Below are 19,324 nucleotides of genomic sequence, written 5' to 3'. Positions count from 1 at the left end.
GACCCCCATACCACATACTCAGATGACTATTGTACATGAACAGCTACCTTTTGTATTTGAGCATTTGATCATAATGTAAATCCTGACAAGACCAAAATGCGAGGCACAAATGATGGTAGATAAGAAAACTTCACAAGAAGATATCCAAAATACAAGAGAAGGAATTAAGTGCATGTGTATGTGTGTGTATCAATAGATAGATATAGATAGATGATAGATAGATACATACATACATATATACATAGACACAGACAACAGTGTGGTGATAGCCAGAGGGAAAGAAGGTTGGGGGGGGTAGATGGAGATGGACAAAGGAGGGGAAATGGGGACAGAAAGAGTCTTTGTTTGGGGCAATGGGTGCACAATACAACGTGCAGATGATGTTTTGTTGCATTGTACACTTCAAACCTGTATGGTTTTTCAAACTATCACCCAAGTAAATTCTATAAAAATACTATAAATCACAAAATACAGGGGAAGTTGGACACAGGACAGAAGCAAAGGGCAATGTTAGAGTAGGAGGCAGATGTCACTGTTGTATGAGTTACTAATAATGTTGCCCTATACGATAATTATGACATAGAAGGTAGACAATGACAGATCAAGCTTAAACATCAATGGTATTTAACATATTGTAGTACTTACTCAGATGGGCATAATGCCTAATTAAGAAACGGTAATACAGCCTTGGCTGGTGTAGCTCAGTGGATTGAGCATGGGCCTGCGAACCACACGATCGCGGTTCGTTTCCCAGTCAGGGCACATGCCTGGGTTGCAGGCCAGTTCCCAGCAGGGGACTCACAAGAAGCAACTATACATTGATATTTCTCTCCTTCTCTCCTTCCCTTCCTCTCTAAAGATAAATAAATAAAATCTTTAAAAAAAGAAACCATAATACCAAGCAAATGTCAAAAGAATTGAATATCAGATAATAGTGATGGGTTCTAAATCTATATTGCAACAGTCTAAAAATGTCAATACTTTAAAAATTCTATTTATGCTTTCATTATGTCTAAAAAATTTATATTTTAAGTAAGTAATATATTATTCAAAAGTACTTTAAATAAAATATCTTCAAGTGCAGATGTTGATATGAGTTGGGTTATGCCACCCCCAAAAGAGACATTTATGCTCTAATTCCTGGTAACTGTAAATGTGACTTTTTTGAGTAATAGAGTCTTTGCAGGTATAATCAAGTTAAGATGAGATTATACTGGATTAGGGTGGACCTTAAATCCAATAACTGATGTCTTCATAAGAAGGGGGAAATTTAGACACAATAGCAAAAGACAGGGAGAGAATGTTATGTGAATACAGAGACAGGGATTGGACAGATGATGCCACAAGCCAAGGAATACCTGCAACTACCCAAAATTGGAAGAAACAAGAATAGATACTCTTCTAGATCCTTCAGAGGGAGTTCTGCTCAATCAACACCTTTATTTTGGACTTCTATTCTCCAGAATTGTGATCAAATATATTTCAGTTGTTTTAAGCTACCCAGTTTGTTGTGCTTTGTTAGAGCAGCCCTAGAAAACAAATACAAATGGTGTTGCTGCAAAAGGAGGTGTCAAGTCAAGTGCTTAAATGACTCTGTGGTATACAGATATCTCTCTCTGTAGTTTTACCACCTAGAGAACATGTACACGCAGAAAACCCCAAATATGGACTTCCAGCCAAGATGGAGGCATAGGTGGAAATACTGTACCTCCTCACACAACCAAGTTTAAGGACAACAAAGATTTGGAAACAAAAACACAACCAAAACAGACAGAAAGTTGAACTGTACCAAAGTCCGACGACAACGAACCATTCATCCAGACCAGTAAAAGGGGCAGAGTTGGTGGCTGATAGAGAGGGATTGTGGCAAGAAAAACTGGCTGGATGGACCCAGGTGTGTAAGTGGCTGTTGGCAGATCCAAGGCATGGGGTGGCAACAGGCAGACCCAGTGAGGGTGCAAGGCGGCTGGCTAACTGCAGTCACACATTCACACGCAGATAAACCAGGCAAAGGAATGAGCAGTGAGACAGACCGCACAACCCAGGGCCCCAGTGATGAGATTTAAAGCCTTAAAGCACCAATTGGAGAAAATTTCAGGGGTTGAGGTGAGCAGAGAGGCTCCCAGCCTCGCGGGAGATTTCACTGGAGAGACCCACAGGGTTCTAAAATGTACACAAATCCACACACCTAGGAACCAGCATCAGAAGGACCCAATTTGCTTGTGGGAAGAAGCAGAGGGGACCAAAATCTAAGAGAGAGCAGAACAAACTCCATTGCTCCCTCTCTGACCCCACCCCCACATACAGTATCACAACCCAGAAACTGTGTTGACCACCCTGGTGAACATGTAAGGCTCCACTGCTCATACATAACAGGCAAGACCTGAATAAAACATTATGGCTCAAGAAGAAGAACAAATCAAAGTCCCAGAACCAATACCTCTAAGCAACCAAGAGATAGTCAACCTATCAGATGCACAGTTCAAAGCACTGGTGATCAGGATGCTCATAGAACTGGTTGATTTTGGTCACAAATTAGATGAAAAAAATAGGGCAACACTAAGTGAAATGAAGCAAAATGCACAAGGAACCAATAGTGATGGAAAGAAAAACTGGGACTAAAATCAATGGAGTGGACCAGAAGGAAGAAAGAAACAACCAAACAAAAAAGAATGAAGAAACAAGAATTCAAAAAATGAAGAGAGGCTTAGGAACCTCCAGGACATCTTTAAATGTTCCAACATCCAAGTTATAGGGGTACCAGAAGGGGAAGAGGAACAGCAACAATTGGAAAACTTATTTGAACAAATAATAAAAGAGAACTTCCCCAATCTGGCAAAGAAAATAGACTTCCAGGAAGTCCAGGAAATTTAGAGAGTCTCAAAGAAGTTGGACCCAAGAAGGAACACACCAAGGCACACCATAATTACATTAGCCAAGATTAAAATGAAGGAGAGAATTCTAGAAGCAGCAAGAGATAAGGAGACAGTCACCTACAAAAGAATTCCCATCAGACTGTCAGCTGATTTCTCAAAAGAGACCTTACAGGCAAGAAGGGGCTGGAAAGAAGTATTCCAAGTCATGAAATGCAAGGACCTACATCCAAGATTGCTCTATCCAGCAAAGCTTTCATTTAGAATGGAAAGGCAGGCAAAGCACTTCTCAGATAAGGTCAAGTTCAAGGAGTTCATCATCACCAAGCCCTTATTATATGAAATGTTAAAGGGACTTCTCTAAGAAAAAGGAAATAAAAATATGAACAGTGAAAGGACAGAAAACTCACAGTTATTAACAACCACACCCAAAACAAAAGCAAACTAAGCAGACAGCTAGATTGGGAGCAGAACCATAGAAATGGAAATCACAAGGAGAGTTGGCAACAGGAGAGTGGGAGGAGGAGAAGGGGGGAGAAGGTACAGAGACTAAGCAGCATAGATGGTAGGTAGAAAATAGACACGGGGAAGGGCAAGAGTAGTATGGGAAATGTAGAAGCTAAAGAACTTGTGACACATGGACATGAGCTAAGGGGGGGGGATGGGGGCGAGGGGGTGTGCAGGGTAGAGGGTAATTAAGGGGGGAAATGGGACAACTGTAATGACATAATCAATAAAATATATTTTAAAAAAATATTGAGCATGGGCCTGTGAACCAAAGGATTGCGGTTCAATTCCCAGTCAGGGCACATGCCTGGGTTGCAGGCCAGTTCCCAGCAGGGACCAGTTCCCAGCAGGGGACACACGAGAAGCAACCATACATTGATATTTCCCTCCCTGTCTCCTTCCCTTCCCTTCTAAAGATAAATAAATTTAATTTAATTTAAAAGGTAGTGTAAAAAAAAGAAAACCCCAAATACTATCAGTCAGTCATAATATATGAGTTGACAGCCATAGTACAGTGTTCTGACGGTCATCTGTTAGAAATAGAGAGCATCTTACTATCTTGTGTCTCTACTCAATATTGTATGTGAGAAGATTGCATTAATATATAAATTTAAATAATGTAGCATATCAAGAAAATAATGATTCATGGCCTAGTAATCATATTACAGTGACTTAGAACTCCAGTACAAGTACACAAGGTCATGGTGAATGTTAAGGTAAACTGTAGAAAACATAAGCTGTACATACAGTGGAAGTTCTGGGCTCTGCCTCTACCCAAAGAGAAGGTGATCTTGCCAGGTGCTAAAATAAGCATGATACATGGGCAGACATAACAGAAATATGCTTTAAAATCATGATAATGACATCATGACCATAGTTTATGTTCATGTGCATAAGTTCTTGCTATATAGTTGCAAGTACTTAAGATTCAGAAACAGAAGGCCATTATCCTTGTTTGGATGTCTTAAAGTACAGAGACTCAGAGTACCAAAGGCATACTGCAGGGAAGAAAGAACATAGGTATAATTTAAATATTAGATAAGTTGCCTATGATTTATGACAAGATCACCATGATACATGCTCAGGTCATGGTATGACCTTAGCACAGGAAATTATTATATAATTAAGTTCAGACTGCTGTGACACATAACCTTGGCACATTCTCACTCACATCACCATGCCTCTGAATAAGGTGTCTACAGCACAGGAGTGACTAACATTTTAGTCATATATTTTAATAATATATTAGTCATATATATTTAGTCATACATTTTAATAACATAATAGCAGGTGACCATGTTATACACCAAACATAACATTTGTTTGTGTTGATGACCATTATGTAGGAACATTAAAGTTATGCTAAAGGTAACTATGAATAAAAAATAGCAGAAGACAATGAAGCAGAAACCAAAGGCCATAGTGAAAAATCAAATAATTATAAAGAAGCAATCATGATCCATAAACTTAAGTTCACAATTTCATAAAGAAACCCCATAATGCGTAAGCAAACAATCATAGTATTGGAGTACATAGTCCTTAGGTAGAAGTAGACAATTACAATATATATTTTTAAAACCAAAGATTCATGATAGGTGTATAAAGTATATGAAAAGATATGTTTATCCAGATATGTACATGAAAAAATAGCCATGGTGCAGGATAGGTGGTCCTAAGTATAAAAGCATACAATCATGCTGTGTGCTTAGAATACTACAATACACAGGCAAACAAACATGGAAAGAGGTCAAATGGCCACAGTAAAGAAAAAAGAAAAGAAAAACAAAAACAAAAACATGATACAGGCAAGTATCTCCAAGACATTAGCAGAGATAATCATGATATAACAATATTAAGTAACTGTGGAATGGGAAAAACTTTAAAGTCTCAGAAGACATAGGAAAAGTTTCCTGATTTGGGGAGAACTAACATCTGGTCAGGTTGCAGCACAGTTCTTAAGCAGCAAACATCTTAATCTGGTAAAGGCCACACAGATAAGGGCTGGGGCAAGACAGATTATGAAAAGTTAATCACAGTCCCAATTCTTGTATTTGAAGAATATAGAGATAGAGCATAAGACCCACTTAGAGCAGGAGAGCAAATATGCTTGAACATATTTATGTGTATGCTTGAACATACACATAAATTCAAGTGTATGCTTGAACATACACAGGTGTTATTCATTTACTCACGTTCTGCACAAAATATTTCACAATTGTGCTAAGTTCTGACAACAAAACACTCAACAAAACAAACATGATGCTTACCTCCAAGGAGTTGATAGTTTACTGGGAGAACAGGAAATTGTAGCAAAGTATGATAAAAGTACAATAATAGGAAAAGTACAGAGTGCTATGAAAATATAAAAATGATATTTAAATTAAGACTAAATTTAGGACTAAAGGAAGATATCATGACAGAAATAACATTTAAACAGAGAAGTGAATGATGCATTCATGAAGCTCAGATTGAAAAAAAAGAAGAAGAATTTCCTTTCACATATGAAGACCAAAAGAAGTAAAAGATCATGCTAGGCTGGAAAATATTAAAGTATTTCAGTACTTCTAGAACAAAGAAAGAGAGGGTAATAGCTAGAAATAAGTCCAGAGAGATAAGCAGGGACCAGAGAGTGCATGCTCATGCAAGCCACTACAAAAAGTTTAGGTTTGATTTTTAGAGCAAAGAGAGAATAATGAATGATGTTATGACATAAGAATATTTTCATACTAGAGAATTCTGACTTCTGAGTGCAGGTTGGGCTCAAAGGGGGTAAAAGAGAATAAACACAGAGAGGAAAATTGATGCTGCTAAGTGGATAAAGAAGTCAGTGTCAAATGTGGTGGAGGGATTCAGTAGTATCTGGAAGACAGCAAAAATCTAGGAATAGCTTTGAATCTCTTCTGAGAACCCCTACATCTATAATCTAGTGAACTCGTGTGGCTTACCTATTTGACAACTACACCATTAGATAACCTAATACCCTCTTGGACAGCAGGAATCAAGGTATTTATGCTGAAGAGCCAAAATGCATAAGATACAGTGGAAACCTCAACACTGCAAGTAAGAATCTGGGGCAGAGAAGGTGGATAAGTGAAATCTCTCCCCTTAAGCTGAGGATGGACATATGGTAATTGGCAAAAGTAGCTTTACAGTTGTAATACAAATAAATAACATAATAATTTAATAAATAATAATATAGTGATAAACTGTTTCATGTACTCACAACTGTAACCTTGTATTGTCCTCTACGGTAAAACAATTAAAATAATAAAAATATATACACACACATACAACATATATACATATAACTTTGAAATGTATAAAATACTCACATTCATTAATTTGTGTTTTATTAGTATCATTATTAGTTGTCTGGTTAAGAATATAGACATTGAGGGTTAGGTCTAGATGGCAGAGTAGGTAGATCCTGAACTCATCTCCTTCCATAAACATCAATATTACAACTAAATACAGAACAACCATTGCTGAAAACCACTTTAAGACTAGCTGAACAGAACCCTTATAATTAAGGATATGGAGAAGTTACACTGAGACAGGTAGGAGGGGTAGAAACAGTCTGGTCAGGTTTCACACCCATAGTGTGGCAATTCAAAAATGGGAGCATAATCTCAGCCATGGAGTTCTTCCCTAAGTAGCAAGGTATTCAAACCCAATGCTGAGCTCTCCAGCCCAGGGGAACTGTGCTGGGAAGAGTACTCCCCATAACATCTGACTCCCCATAACCTCCCCAGCAGGGATTTTTCCTGAGAGAGTCAAAGGGCAGTGGGAGATCAAGATGCTGTTCTTCAAGGGCTCATGCACAAACTCACTCTAAACTCCAGCCACAGTTTGAGAATTACCTGAGTGATATGGGAATTGAACTGACTGACTTTAGGACAAGTTTCAAAAGGGCAGGGATTCTCTCTGATGACAGAAGCACTGAACAGCACCATTTTATTTGTTTCTTTTGTTGTGCTTTTTTTTTCCATCTAGCTAACCTTGTGCAGGAATGTGCCAAATCTGCTATCTCCATTAACCTGGCAAAACTGTTTGCCTTGCCCTGACATTCTCCTGATATTCCATCATACCCAACCTGCTCACCCTGGCTGAAGCCTTTCCTAAGGGGTTTCAGGATCACCACACACAACATCTGGCCTCAGCTTGCACAGCAGCCTTTTCCAAACAGACCCAAGCTGGACAAAAGTGGCGGCCAGCCTCAGCTCACATCATAGCATTTCCTAAATGTCCCAAAGTCTGACAAAAGTGGAGACAGACCCACATTCACATCACAGTATTTCCCAAGTTCCCCCAAGACTGGCACAAATGTCAGTGGTCTCAGCTCACACTGTAGTTTCTCTCAAGTGTTCCCAAGTTTAGTACAAGTGGTGGCTGGCTTTAGCTCACATCATAGTTGCTACTAAGTAGCCCTAAGCCTGAAACAGGCAGTGGCCAGCCTCAGCTCATATCATAGCCTTTTCCAGAAGTCCCAAGCCCAGCAAATGTAGTAACCATCCTCATAAGAGCTCTTGTTGTAGCTCCTACAACATGGCCCTAGGCCCAGCACAAGGGGTAGCCAGGCTCAGCCTCTTTTAGAGGCTCCAGTCCTAAAAATATCCGGTGTCTAGCCTTGGCCCACACCAGGGCCCCTCCCAAGTGGCCCCACACAGACACATCTGATGGGAGGCCTCAGCTGGCATTGAAGCCCCACCAAAGTGATCCTGTTCCATGAAGCTTTTCATATCAGATCATCTTTAGTAGCCATAGCCAACCCTTGTAGCCAGTCAGCCTGAGGATCAACTCCACCCACTACCCACTAGTATGCCCACAGAAATCACAACCCAAACACAACAGGAGGGTACACACACACACATATAAGACACTCCTGGAGCACCTGACTCTGGTGACCATGGGGAATTGCATCACTGGACCCCACAGAACAACTTCTACAAAAGGCAACTCTTTCAAGACCAGAAGAAGTAGCAGATCTACCTAACACAGAGAAACAAACACAGAAGGACAGCCAAAGTGAATAGGCATAAGAATATGTTCCAAATGAAACATCAAAACTCTAAAAAAGAAATTAAATGAAATGGAGACAGGCAATCTAACAAATAAAGAGGTTAAACAATGGTTATAAAAATAGTCAATGAACTTAGGAGAAAAATGGATGAATTTAGTGAGAATGCCAACAAAGAGACAGGAACTTCAAAAAAGTACTGATCAGAACTGAAGAATACAACAACCAAAATGAAAAATACACCATAGGGAATCAATAGCAGATTTGATGATACAGAAGAGCAATTAAGCAAAATGGAAGACATGGTAATGGAAAATACCCAAATGAAAGAGTGGCGGGGGGGGGGGTTAAAAAATAAGGATGGTTTATGGTTTAAAAGACCTCTGGGACAATATCAAACATACCAACATTGATATAATATGGGTCCCAGGAGAAGAACAAATAGAGAAAGGGACATAAAAACCTATTTGAAGAAGTAATGACTGAAAAACTCCCCAACCTGGTGAAGGACACAGGTATCCAAGTGCAGGAAATATAGGGAATTTCAAACTAGATGAACTCAATAACCCCACACCACATGCCATAATTAAAATTCCGTAAATTAAATACAGAAATCATAAAAGTATCAAGAGAAGATAACCTAGTTACATTAAATCAATCCCCTCTAAGACTGTATACTGATTTTTCTGGAGAAATTCTGCAAGCCTAAACAGAATGACACAATATATTCAAACTGATAAAATGAGGAAAACTACAATCAAGAATAATCAACAAACAACAAGTGTTGGTGAGGATGTGAAGGAAAGAGAACCCTAGTGCACTGTTGGTGGAAATGCAGAATGGTGCAGACATTGTGGAAAGCAGTATTTTTGAGTTACCTCAAAAATGAAAAAGATTACTGCCTTTCCTGGGATATACCCAGAGAATCCTGAAACACTAATTCAAAAGAATGCATGCACCCCTATGTTCATTACAGCATTATTTACAATACCAAAGCTATGAGAAAAAAACAAGCATTCATCAGTAGATGAGTGGATACAAAAGTAGTGATACTACTCAGCCATAAAAAAGAAGGAAATCTTACCTTTTACAACAGCATGGATGGAGGTGGAGAGTATTATGCTAAGTGAAGTAACCCAGTCAGAGAAAGGCAAGCACCATATCATTTCATTTACATGTGGAGTCTAAGGAACAAAATAAACTAATAAACAAAATAGAGAGAGACTCATAAATACAGAAAATAGACTGACAGCTGTCAGAAAGGAAGGGGTTTAGGGGACTGGGTGAAAAAGGTGAAGGGACTAAGCCAAAAATAAAACACCCTCATATGCACAGACAACTGAATGGTGATTACCAGAGGCAAAAAGAGGTCAAAGGAGATAGAAGAGGGTAAAAGGGGGGACAAATGATGACACAATGAGACTGAACTTTGTGTGGTGGACACACAAAAAAATATACAGATGATGTATTATAGGAGTGTATACCTGAAACCTAATTTTATTAACTAACATCACCCCAAGGAAATCCATAAAAAGAATTAAAGGAGAGATGAAAAGTTTCATAGCAAAGGTTAAAGTTCATATTCACTAAACTGGCACAACATGTTTTAAATTTTATAAATTAAATAATAAATAATTATTTTCTAATACAGTTTATATTCAATATAATTCTGTATTAGTTTTAGGTATATAGCATAGTTGTTAAACAATCATACAAAGGGACTTATTTAAGCAGAAAAACAAAGGCCAAAACTAAAAAATAAGAAAATGTAGGAAAGAAAAAATATCACTGATAAGGCAAACATTAAGTAAAAATAGTGAACCAAACAGTTAAATGTTAGTATGAAAGTTAAAAGACAAAAATAGTAAGATTTTGTGTAACTACAATAATCAATTAAGAGATGAACATGTGCACACACACAATGTAAAAAAATGATGTCCAGAGTATAAAAGACACTAAAAAATTTTTAAAAGATCAATAAAACCTAGATTGTTCTTTAAAAAGATAAACAAAATCAATAAACCTTTAGACTGACTCATCAAAAAAAAATAAAAACAGAGAAGGTCCAAATAAGTAAGATCAACATTCGTGCACATGCTCCCTATAAAGACTCACTTCAGATCAAAAGACACATGCAGACTGAAAGTGAAGATACAGGAAAAGACATTTTATGTAAATGAAAACAAAAATGAAGGTGAGGTAGCAATACTGTGTCAAACAATACAGACTTCAGAACAAAAACTACAATAAGAAACAAAGAAGAGCATTACATAATGATAGTCCACAATCAAAAATGAAAGAGAAGTGACATCTAAAACCACAGGAACACGAAGGTTTATGAGATTGCTATGAACAATTATACACCAACAAATTGGACAACCTATAAGAAACAGATAAATTGCTAGAAATATATAATCTTCCAAGTCTGAAACAGGAAGAAAGAGACAGATTACTAGTGACAAATTTGAATGAGTAATCAAAAAACACCCAACAAATAAAAGTCCAAGATCAGCTAGATTCACACTTAAGTTCTACCAAAAATTCATAGAGGAATTACTACCAATCTTTTCAAACTATTCCAAAAACATGAAGAGAGAAAGCTTCTAAACTCCTTCTATGAGGCCAGCATTACCTTAATACCAATACCAGATAAAGACAGTATTTAGAAAAGGAAATTATAGGCCAATGTCCCTGATGAACATAGATGTAAAAATCCTTAACTAAATATTAGCAAACTAAATTCAGAAATACATTAAAAAGGCCATACAACATTATCAAGTGATATTTATTCCAAGGATAGTTCCATAACTCGAAATCAATCAACATGATATACCACATATGATCATTTCAACAGATGCAGAAAAAGACTTTAACAAAATACACTATCCATTTATGATAAAAACCTTCAACAAAGTAGGTAAAAGGGTGACAACCCCACACATAACACCATACTCAATGGTCAAAAGCTGAAAGGTTTTTTTCTCTAAGATCAGGAGCAAAATAAAGATGCCCACTCTCACCACTTATATTCAACATAGCATTAAATGCCCTAGCCACAGCAATCGGACAAGGAAAAGAGAAAAAGTATTCCAAACTGGAAAACTAAAAGTAAAGCTGTCACTATTTGCAGGTGACAATATTATATATACAAAACCTGAAATGTTCCACAAAAGAAACTATTATAATAAATGAATTTAGTAAAGTTGTAGAATACAAAATTAATATGCAGAAATCTGTTTTGTTTCTACACACTAACAACAAAATATCAGAAAGAGAGTTTAAGTTAGCAAGTATCTAGAAATAAAATCAATAAAGAAAATAAAAGATCTGCACTCTGAAAACAACAAGACATTAATGAAAAATTGAAGAAGCTGTAAACAAATGGAAGAATATACCATGTTCATGGATTGGAAGAATTAATACCATTAAACAGTGCATACCATTTAATGCAATCTAAAGAGTCAATGCAATCCTTACTAAAGTATTAATGTCACTTTTCACAGAACTAGAACTAATAATTCTAAAATTTATATTGAACCACAAAAAGACTCTGGATATCCAAAGCAATCTGGAGAAAGAAGAACAAAGTTGAAACCATCACATTCCTGGATTTCAAATTACACTGCAAAACTACAGTAATCAAAACAGTATGGCACTGGACCAAAGACAGAAACATAGATTAGTGGAACAGCATAGAAAGCCCAGAAATAAGTCCACTCTTACATTATCTATGACAAAGGAAACAATGATATACAAAAGGGTAAGGTCAATCTCTTCAAAATAATTTTGGGAGAACTGGACAGAGAAATGCAAAAAAAAATAAAGCTGAACCATTTTCTTACACCATATACAAAAATAAACTCAAAATGTATTAGAAACTACAGTGTAAGACCTGTAACATCCTAGAAGAAAACATAGGAAGCAAAGTCTTTGCATCTGTCTTAGCAATATGTTTTGGATATATCTCTCAGGGCAAAGGCAACAAAAGCAAAAATTAGAAAACAGCACGACATTAGACTAAAAAAATTTTGCATTGCCAAAGAAACAAAATTACCACCTACTGAATGGTAGAATATATTTGCAAATAATACATCTGGTAAGAGGTTAATATACAATACAATTCAACATAAAAAATTCAATTAAGAAGTGGGTGGAGGACCTGGATATTTTTTCAGGGAAGATACACAGATGGCCATCAGACCCATGAAAAGCTGCTGAACATATCTAATCACAAGGGAAATGCAAATTAAAACCATAATGAGATACCACCACATACCTGTCAGAATGACTATCACAAATACACCACAGATTAAATATTGGTAAGGATATGGAAAAAAGGCAACCTTCATGCACTGCTGGTGGTATTGTAAACTGGTACAGCCACTATGGAAAACAGTATGGAGATTCCTCAAAAAAATAAAAATAGAACTACTGTATGACCCAGCAATCCTTCTTCTGGGTATTTATATGAAGAAATCAAAAACACTAATTTGAAAAGATATATACACCTGTATGTTCACTGTAGCATTATTTACAATAGGAAGATATGGAAGCACCCTAGATATCCATCAATAGATAAATAGATTAAAAATATGTGAGTATATATACAATAAAATATTAGCCTTGAGAAATCTTGCCATTTGCAACAAAATGGATAGACCTAGAGGGTATTATAAGTGAAATAAGTCAGACATAGAAAGACAAATACCATATGATTTCACTTGTGTGTAGAAGCTGAAAAACAAAACAAATGTATAAATTAAAAAAAAAAACAGAAACAAACTTATAGATATAAAGAACAAACTGATTGTTGCCAGATAGAACGGGTGGTGAGGAATAGGTGACAAAAGTAAATGGGATTTAGAAATACAAACTGACAGATAAGATAAGTCATAGGAATGTAATGTACAGCATAGGGAATATAGCCAACAATATCCTACTATGTACAGTGATAGATTGGTACTAACTTATTGTGCTGCTCAATTCATAAGTTATATAATATCTAATCACTGTGTTGTACACCTAAAACTAATATTCTATGTTGAGTATAATTTAAAATAATTTCCTTAAAAATAAATTATTTACTTATTTACTTAAAAATAAATAAGTAAATTGAAAATAATATAGACATTAAAATTAAATAAAATGTCTCTTTTAGTAAGGCACCAATTTTTTGCACCCATGATCATTACCCCTAATATCATTGCTGTGTATATGTTAACATTACATGGTCAAAGAGACTTTGCCAATTGAACTAGTTAAAAATCAACTTACCTTAAAATAGAGAGATCATCCTATGTTATCTAAATGAGTCCAGTGTAATCACAATGGCCCTTAAATAAAGAAGAGGTACACAGAAGAGGAAATCAGAGAGATGCAGGAGAGATTAAAAGCACTGAAGCAACTCAAACCTCTATTGCTGACTTTGATGATGAAGGAAACCACATGCGGGGAATGTAAGTAGTCTCTAGAAGCTGAGAAAAACTTCTAGCCAACATCCAGCAAGGAAATGGGTACCTCCATGGAGCTGAAAGCAGCCAGTAATCTAAGTAAGTATGGAAGCAGATTCATCCTCAGAGATCCCAAAAGAGAAATTCAGCCCTGACATTTTCCTCAGCCTTGTGAGACTCTCCTAAGCAGAAGACCCAGCTCAGTCAACCAAACATTTGACTTACAGGAACAGTGAGATTAAAAATGTGTGCTGATCTAAACTGCTAGATATTTAGTAGTTTGTCACATCATAAATAGAAAATAATATCTTAGTTTCTTTGTCTATAAGGGGAGGGTAATAATAGGTACCCCTTTTGTATTGTGTGATGTGTGGAGGGAGGGAGGGGGAGAGGGCGAAGGGGAAAGAGAGAGAAAGGACTGAATTTATAAGAGTACACAAAATATAATAGGCATCCAAAAATGGTTGCAGTGATGTGATGTTAATAATAAAATATCGCACATTTATGATATACAGGGTCCAGCAGAAGTAACACCTGTTTGAGTGTGGTTGGTAGGGTAATAATATGGGTGTAATAATTTATAGGTTTAATTGAAACATTTCACCTAAATTGTCATATGGTATGCTTGATTGTAATATTCTTATGTTACAGAATTACATGCTTATGACTTTGTAATAACAGATTCTGCACTTAAAAAGGGGCATTATTTGTGCTGGACACTATGTTGCCATTCATTATCAGATTTTTAGCCTTATCACAATGCTGACAGCAGAGTAAGAATTTTTAAACTTAAATTGAAGGGGAACATGGTGATTGAGTAGAACGGAGCAGATTCCACTTCCCCCTACACATGGGAGAAAAATCTGGCCAATCTATGGAGGAACAGAGCAAACAGCCAACAGTACCCCAGCATATATGAAAATAAGAGACCAGAAATTGTAGCCAACACTGAACAACCAGATGGTAAGTAGACGGCTGCAGGACAGTAGGGTCCCAGGAACCACCACAGAGATAGGGGTGGCAGCATCCTCTGGTTAACACTATACATGGTTAACAGTATACATGGTTAACACTATACTGGCACCGGGTCTACCAAGGACTCTTTGGGATCCTTGGGCCTGCCACAGGGTCTTTGGGAGAGAGTTGGGTCATCAGCTCCCTCCCTCCCCAGCCAAGCAGGGTTTGGGCAACACCAGGATAAACGTGGTGGCTTCAGGTTGCAGAGAGGGGAGTAAGGACAAAAAGGCAAATACAAGGGCCATGATCCCCCACAGAGTCTGTGGTCGCTGGCTTGGGAGAATTGAGAACTGCAGTAGTGGGCTCTGACTCTGATACTGACCAGTCTGGCTGGAGAACTGTGCTACACTAGGCAGCAGGCTTGAGTAGGGGGAATTTCAAAAAGTAAACTGTTTGAAGGATTCTCCTGTGAGAATCACTTGGCCTACTCCCCATCCAGCCTGGCAGCAATCCTAAGGTTGGGCAGAAGGCCTTCTGTTGCCCCATAGCACTGGAAAGGGTTCACGCCCAAACGCACTGGTCCCAGGCAGCCTGGCTGGGCACCTGCATGCCTGCACCCCATCCCATGGCAATGACCCCAGGGGAAAGAGTGCTCTGAAGAGGACATGAATCCCCTGCATGGGGCGCTGGGGAGAGGCACCACACTAGCTCTTGGGAGAGTGTTCCCACACCTGGCTGAGTACACATTGGGAAGGGAGAAAAGCCACACCAATTACCCCTCAGCCTGCTGCAGCCAGCAACACCAGAAAAATCAGTTTGGCCACTTTGAAACCAACAAGAGATTTTTTAAAGTAATCTTTTATTTTTTAATTTTATTATTGTTTTATCTTTCAATAGCTTTTTCCTCTCTTTTCTTCTTTCTAGCTTTATTCCTTCTTCCTTTCTTTCCAAATTTATCTCTACTTCCACCCTTCTCCTGACTTTTTTTTTTTACCCACAAGTGAGAAATAATTTGGAACTGTGAAAAGACCAGAGTTGGACCTATAGAGGGTGCATTCCACAGAAGAGACAGAGAGACAAATTTCACTTTGCTATAGCAGAGAAACTACAAATTACTGCATATTTGTATTATTATTATTTTTCATTATTCTCACTTCTTTTATTTTAATACTATCTTTGTATTCCTCCTCTTTCTGTATAGGCCTCTTTGCCTTGGCTGTTTATATTATATCATTTGACAGGTTTCCCCTGTTCTCTCCTCCACAGTGTATTGCTCATTTACTATCCTTCACATCACTTGTGTTCCTTTAGCACACTACTCAGAGTTCTATACCATCATTCATGTTATCCAGATCACATAGATTCGGTCATATAATTGTTACTCTAATGTTATTGTAAATAATAGTTGTAACAAACTATTGCAAATACTTCACAACACCCCTCCCAGATCTTAGCCCAATTTACAATTACCTGAACTCTATTACTGTAGTGATCAACTCTATTTGCTCACACACTACACATATTTACTATCCTTTATTCTCACCTTACCTCAGAATCTGACCTCCCACAACTAACTGCTTTCTAGATCCAACTCACAAGCCTTCCCTCCCCAACAAGAGTCTTATCATCTTTCCACCCTTTCTTAAAAGTGGCTAGTTGGGTTGAAGATCATGGTTAACACTATATATACCCAAAGGATCTCCTATCACTTCTCTATTAGCCGCTACTGTAAATATCATAAAATACTCTCCTGCTGCCATATACCATTTTGCCTTACCCTCCAAATGATCACAAAAAAGAGTAGGTGGAACTGCTGAACACCAGGATACCCACCGGAAGAGGAAACAAAACAATCAAGGAACCAGTAACAGAAAACAACAAAAGAAGGTGAAGGAGGGAGTGGAAACCATACAAATGTCAATCCAGAACCTATCTGGAAATACAACTAAATAGTGGAGAAACTACCCAGTTCAAACAACTGAACAAGAGCAAAAGATAATCCTCAAAATGTTGTACACACAGAAGAACTAGCTTCAATACAAACTGCTCTTAGCAGTACAACAAATTAAAACAGGTGATGGACAGAGAGACCATCAGTTAACCAGCTGCTGAGAAGGACCCACAAAAGAAAGACCCCAGAACAATCAAAATCCAAAGACAAACACAGAAACAATGTAAAGGACAGCCCAAGGCCAGTGAGCTTGGAAGGTCAAGGAGACTACACCACTGAATCTCACAGGTATTATACTACAGAAGTTCACACCATAAACCCAGGAAGCCAGAAGAGATTGATTTAAGAAGCTGAAGCCAACAAGAAGAGTCTCACAAACAATGGAAAGAAAAAGAAACAATCCCCAAATGAAAGGAAAGGAGTAAGCCTCAGAAAGAATGTTAGATGAACTAGAGGCAAGTCAGCTATTAGATACTGAATTCAAAGCACTGGTCATCAGGAAGTTCAAAGAGCTCACAAAGAGCTACCAGAAACTACAAGGGAACTACAATGAAGTCAAAGCAAACTATATCAACATGAAAAAGAAAATAGAAACTATCAGCAAGGGCCAAGAGGAAAGGAAGAATACTATTTCAGAGAGGAAGAACACAGTGGAAGGAATCAAATGCAGGATCGATGAGGCACAAGATTGGATCAGTGAGTTGGAGGACAAAGTAGAAAAAAACTCACAGAAACAGCAAGAAAAGTAAAAGAGGCTCAAAAAAAATGAAGAGGGATTAGAGAAACACAAGACAATATGAAACATAATAATATCCGAATAATAGGGATACCAGAAGGAGAAGAACAGCAAAGGATAAAAGACCTATTTGAAAAAGTAGTGATGGAACACTTACCTATTTTGATGAGAGAAAAAGTCACACAAATCCAGGAAACACAGAGAGTCCAAATCAGGAGGAACCCAAAGAGGCCCACTTCAAGACACAGCATCATTAAAATGACAAAACTCCAAGACAAAAAGAGAATCTTAAAGGCAGCAAGGGAAAAAAAGAAAGTAACATACCAGGGAGCCCAAATAAGGTTAGCTGCTGACTTCTCAATGGAAACTTTCCAAGCAAGAAGAGAATGGCAAGAAATATTCCAAATGATGAGAACCAGATGCCTTCAACCAAGGCTACTTTACCCAGCAAGGCTATCAATCAAGATACAAGGCCAAATAAAGTGCTTCCAAGACAAAAGAAGTCCAAGAGAATACACCTCCAGCAAAACAGCTATGCAGGAGATGGAAAGGAACTGCTCTAAGGAAAGGAAGGAAAAGAGGGAGACAGAGAGGAACACAGGTACAAAAATGACAATGAGTAAGTACCTATCAATAATAATCTTAAATGTAAATGGGTTAAATGCTCCAATCAAAAGACATACAATAGAGGAATGGATAAGAAAGCATGACCCACATGTATGCTGCCAACAAAAGACCCACCTCAGGACAAAAGAACTAAACAGACTGAAAGTGAAGGGCAAGAAACAAATTTTCCAAGCAAATGGACAGGAAAAACAAAGCCAGGATAGCAATACTCATATCATACTAAGTACATGTCAAAAAAAGGATGATAAAGAGAGATCCAGAAGGTCACATCATAATATTCAGCGGAAGAATCAACCAAGAAGACATATACATCATAAATATATATGCACCCAACATAGGAGAACCCAAATATATAAAAAATATCTCAGAGGACTTCAAGAAAGATATTGATAGCAATACAATTATAGTAGGGGATTTTAACACCCCACTGTCAAAAATGAAGAGATATTACAAATAAAATATCAACAAAGATATTGTACAACTGAACAACACTTAGATGAAATGGACTTAACTAATATATAGAGAGCCCTTCATCCCAAAGTAGCTAAATGCACATTCTTTTCAAATGCACAGTAATATTTTGAAAGATAGACAACATGATAGGACACAAAACAAGCCTCAACAAATTCAACAAAATTGAAACCAAACCAAGCATTTCCTCCAATCACAAGGGAATGAAACCCGAAAACAACCCCAAGAGAAAAAACCCAAAACACTCAAAACCATGGAGATTGAACAGCATGCTATTAAACAAAAAATGGGTCAAGAATGAAATGAGGGAAGAAATAAAAAGGTTTCTGGAAAAAAATGAAAATGAACTCACAACAACCCAAAACCTATGAGACACAGCAAAGGCAGTCTTGAGAGGGAAGTTCACAGCAATACAGGCCAACGTAAAAGAGACAGAAACATTTCAAACAAACAACCTAACCCTAAACCTACAAGAACTCAAGGAACAACAACAAAGACAGCCTAGAGCAAGTAGAAGAAAGGAAATAACCAAGATCAGAGCAGAATTAAATGACATAGAGACTAAAAGCACAATTCTAAGGAACAATAAATCCAGGAGCTCTGTTTTTTAAAAGATAAACAAAATCAACAAGCCTCTAAGCAGGCTCATTAAGAAAAGAAGACAAAGGGTCCAAATAAACACAATCAGAAATGAAAGAGGAGAGATTACAACTGACACCACAGAAATAGAAGGAA

The 19,324-nt window shown here is 37.5% G+C and overlaps 1 protein-coding gene across 2 annotated transcripts in view; it reads right to left on the bottom strand.

Annotated features, from left to right (window-relative positions):
- The window catches only part of GABRA3 (gamma-aminobutyric acid type A receptor subunit alpha3), a 386,743-nt gene that overhangs the window by 299,885 nt on the left and 67,534 nt on the right, over positions 1 to 19,324 (bottom strand). The window contains exon 2 of one of the 2 annotated variants that reach the window (XM_037059217.1): positions 13,672 to 13,730. The exons of the other annotated variant lie outside the window; for it this stretch is intronic. The gene's annotated coding sequence lies outside the window, so the exon portion shown is untranslated. The remainder of the gene's footprint in view (positions 1 to 13,671; positions 13,731 to 19,324) is intronic. 2 annotated transcript variants of the gene reach the window in all.

The sequence above is a fragment of the Sturnira hondurensis genome, unplaced genomic scaffold (genome assembly GCF_014824575.4).
Source record: "Sturnira hondurensis isolate 20B ecotype Veracruz unplaced genomic scaffold, ASM1482457v3 Scaffold0010476, whole genome shotgun sequence".
Lineage (NCBI taxonomy): Eukaryota > Metazoa > Chordata > Mammalia > Chiroptera > Phyllostomidae > Sturnira > Sturnira hondurensis.
The sequence above is the reverse complement of the archived record's forward strand: the minus strand, read 5'-3'. Positions and strand labels throughout refer to the sequence as shown.